The sequence below is a fragment of the Gouania willdenowi genome, chromosome 6, assembly GCF_900634775.1.
Source record: "Gouania willdenowi chromosome 6, fGouWil2.1, whole genome shotgun sequence".
Classification (NCBI taxonomy): Eukaryota; Metazoa; Chordata; class Actinopteri; order Blenniiformes; family Gobiesocidae; genus Gouania; species Gouania willdenowi.
Window position 1 is genome coordinate 56999813 of NC_041049.1, and position 4163 is coordinate 57003975.

Consider the following 4163-nt stretch of genomic DNA (forward strand, 5'->3'; position numbering starts at 1 on the left):
CCTTATTTGTTCTTTCATTGTGTTTATGGTTTCCTCTGGTTTTTTGGCTGTCATATTAAAACAGATTAATTTAACAATAATTCCAGGAATGTCACTTTTTAAATTGACAAAATATAGAAAGGTTACACTTTAGTTTTAATGGTGTGTCGCATGTTACAGTCATACGTGAAGTTAGTTTCGGTCAAAAATTCACAAACACATTATTTTTAATAGTTTTATTTTTATTTATTTATTTTTAGTAATTGTAGTTTGTTTTTCTATTAGTCTTCAAAAAAAAAAAAATCACCATTGGTGGTCAGTTTTAAAAAGTGCCAAGAAATAATTTTATGTAATTCAAATTACTACAAAAAAATAAAGATACAGATGTGCTATTCTCATCAGGAAATAAAAATACTTAAAATAATCAGACTATCATTCATGATGTCAAAATGATGTTTAAAAAAACCTTGTGTGTGTTGTGTACATGGAACAAGTCTGATGTTTTGTTTTTTTTACCACAACTGAAAGATCAAATGAAATTGCTAAAAGTTTTAATGATGGAATAGAATTCCTGGTACAGCACATACATTATAATAATGCAAACAATGGAAAAACCAGCACTAATTATAGCTGCTGCACAGCAATGGGTGGGGCCAGGACATTTTAGGCAAGATGGGGGAAAAAAGTGGCATTCTAATGTGAATTTTACATCAATTCTTTGTCACAAGAATGTATCTCACTGAGCTAATTAGCACATGGAAATTTCACCTGTAGCTTCACTAATTAACTAATCCAGTCACCTGTGTGAATCACAGCAGCTGAAAGCATGTAAAGGCAGATTTCAAACAGCTGTCACAAATTTAACTATTAAGACAGAAATCCAATAATACACATTTCGTATCAAAACCGGGGGTTCTCAACTGGTCTCACCTTGGGACCCACATTTTGCTACGATCATTAAATCGTGACCTACTTTTTTTTTTTTAGAATTCAACCAACAAAATTTAGTTTTTCAAAAATAGATGTTGAAAACACATACAGTATATGCTTTTTTTAATACATAAATCTATATATTTTCCTGTGCAACATGTATTTCACAGCATGCCTGTCAAAAGAAAAGTAAACATGAGAGACATTAAGTGTTTTTTTTTTATTTTTGACCACCTGTCCTCGACGCATCCAGTACAGGTCTACGACCCACCAGTTTAGAATATGTTGGTAATTTGCAACAATGATTTATTGGCTCAAGTTAAAAAAAATAAAATAAAAAAAAGTTTCAAAAATAAATAAATCTGTTTTTGGGATGAAATTCTGATATTTTCCAAACATCTTCTGCCACGACTCCAAAAGAACAAGATCAAAAAACATACGCAACGTGTTGTAGTGATAAGCGCTTATTATGAGCTTACTGGGGGACCTTTGTGTGTGGAGTTTGTATGTTCTCCCATCATTTAACATGTGACTTGAATCTGCTTAGTTCACCTGAGATCCCACTGACTGGGCCTTGTGTGGTGAGAAAGCCTGGTGACTGGGACCAGTATGGGTCGCTGGGCGTTTTTTGTCTTCACTTCCTTTTTTTCCCACTAGGTGGCAGCACGTACCCAGTCAGGGCCTCTGGTGCTATATAAATAAAAAAGAAAAATCGTTTTGATAAAATAAAAAAAAAAAACCTTTTCAATCAAAAAAAAGTGTATAAATGCCAAACAACAATTTTTGATTGAATAATAAAGACACACATGTACTACCCAAAACATGGCCTAAATACAAAAAAGATGACTTTAATAAAAATAAAACCAAAAAAAAACTTTTCAATAAAAAAAACATTTTCAATCAAAGGAAAAAAAGTATTTCAAATATTTTTATTTTTTTTTGCATTTGAAAACTTTTTTTCTTTGAAAATATTTATTTTTGATTAAAGTGATTATTTATTAATCGATTGTTTTTAAATTATTTTTGTTGAATAGTAGGGATGTAACGATTCACTCAACTCCCGATACGATTCGATTCACGATACTGGGTTCACGATACTGGGTTCACGATACGATTCTCTCACAATTTATTTTACAAAATGGGACTGTAGACAAATGATGACTGAAAAATATTCCTTTATTTTTTTTTGGGAAAAAAACTAGAAAATATGGTTCTATTTTCCTTTTATTTTTCATTGTCAAAACAATCCCTTGATAAACTATTCAAAACAATGCAATTTAACTAAAAATAAATCTTGAATGAAATAAATAAAGGAATAATACAAATGAAAAAGAAGCCTATTAATTTAAATTCTGGTTTAAACTACATAATAGTTGTTTTTCTTTTTAAAAGTGCTACTGAAAATGTATTTTGTGCCTTAACAATTGGACTTTAAAAAAAAAAAACGTAATTGCACTGATTTACGTCAGATATTTGTTTGGACCAGCAGAGGGCGCTGGTAACCCAGTGGTCGGTTGGCATGCAGAAATTCTTGCAGTGAAGAAGAGATGCTATGCTAGCAGACAGAGCTAATAGAAAAACGTGACTTTTACAGATATTCACGTAATATTACAGATATTCTTTCGGTGCTAAAGGGGTAAGGAATCATTTATTAACATGTTTAAGAGTAGATGGCGGCCAGAAAGAAAGTATTAGCAGATTTCGCCCGCCGCTTGTACACTGCTGGACAAGAGAAGGGATAAATATATAGCGCCCTTTGCTGTTTAAAAAAAGTACTGCAATTCAATTTTCAAAGTATCGATGTCAATCGTGATACCTATGAATCGATTTTTAACTGCCTTACGATTAATCGTTACATCTCTATTGAATATAAAGACACAAATCTACCTCCATATGTCACTTCTTTGAACCATGTGCAGAGCAGAAACCTGTTTATTACAGTTCCTCATTACATGTAAACAAGTGTGACCACACATTGGACGAGGCAAAACAGCACATGAACAAACTGCAGAGCTCTACAGTGGTTTAATACGACCATTGCAGTCCAAAGAGATGTTTGGTAACACTTTACTTGAAGTTTTATACATAAGGCTGACGTTACGCTGTCATTAGCATGAATAAGGTGTCATTCGCTAAATTATGACACATTTGGAGCTATGTTGGCATTTTTTTTTGGGTTAGGTGGAGGGATCTAGTGGGGTTAGGTATAGGTTTAGGGTTTACATGTGAACTACTTGTACTCAGTGCAACATCACTTTTTCACTTATGGAGCCAATAAATAATTGAAAACTAATGACCAACATCTCCATCGATCTAGATTTTAGGCTAACAGCTGCTGTCTTGCACACAGGTGACTGGCTTAGTCAATTAGTGATGCTACAGGTGACATAAGTAGCTCAGTGACATAAGGAATGTTCCATCATGAAATAGTTGTGGATTAAGGATGTTTGACTTGTTGATTTATTGACTACTCGTTGCAGCTGTAGAATTCATATAAAGAGCGAGAGAAGTTTTAAACATATGTACCGCAGAGTCGTCAGTGAGATGCATCGTCTCTTGTGCCAGAAATTGTGAATTTAAGCCTTAACTGATGTAAAATGTAGATTTTCAAAGGTGGGATTGCATACAGTCCCCTCCAAAAGTATTGGAACGGCAACGTCAGTTCCTTTGTTTTTGTTGTATACTGAAGACATTTGGGTTTCAGATCAAAACATGAATATGAGACAAAAGTTCAGAATTCCAGCTTTTATTTCATGGTGTTTACATCTAGATGTGTTAAACAACTCAGGTCAGAGCACCTTTCGTTTAAACCCACCAATTTTTCAAGTGAGCAAAAGCACCGGAACATGTGACTGATGGGTGTTTCCAGTTGCTCAAGTGTTGCATTTTAGATTGACTGCTTAAATACTAAATAGTTCTTGTTTTTGGCTTTGGGTTCCACCTGTGAAAACTGCATTTGCTGTTAAGCAAACATGAAGACCAGAGAGTTGTCTATGGGAGAAAAGCAAACCATTTTGAATCTGAGAGAAGTAGGAAAATCGATCAAAGCTATTGCACAAACATTGGGCATAGCCAATACAACAACTTGGAATGTCCTGAAAAAGAAAGAAACTACTGGTGTACTGAGCAACAGACATCGAACAGGTCGGCCAAGGGTATCAACAGCAGTTGATGACAGAAACATTGTGAGAGCTGTGAATAAACACCCAAAGACAACAGTCAGTGACATCACTGCCAACCTCCACAGGGCAGGG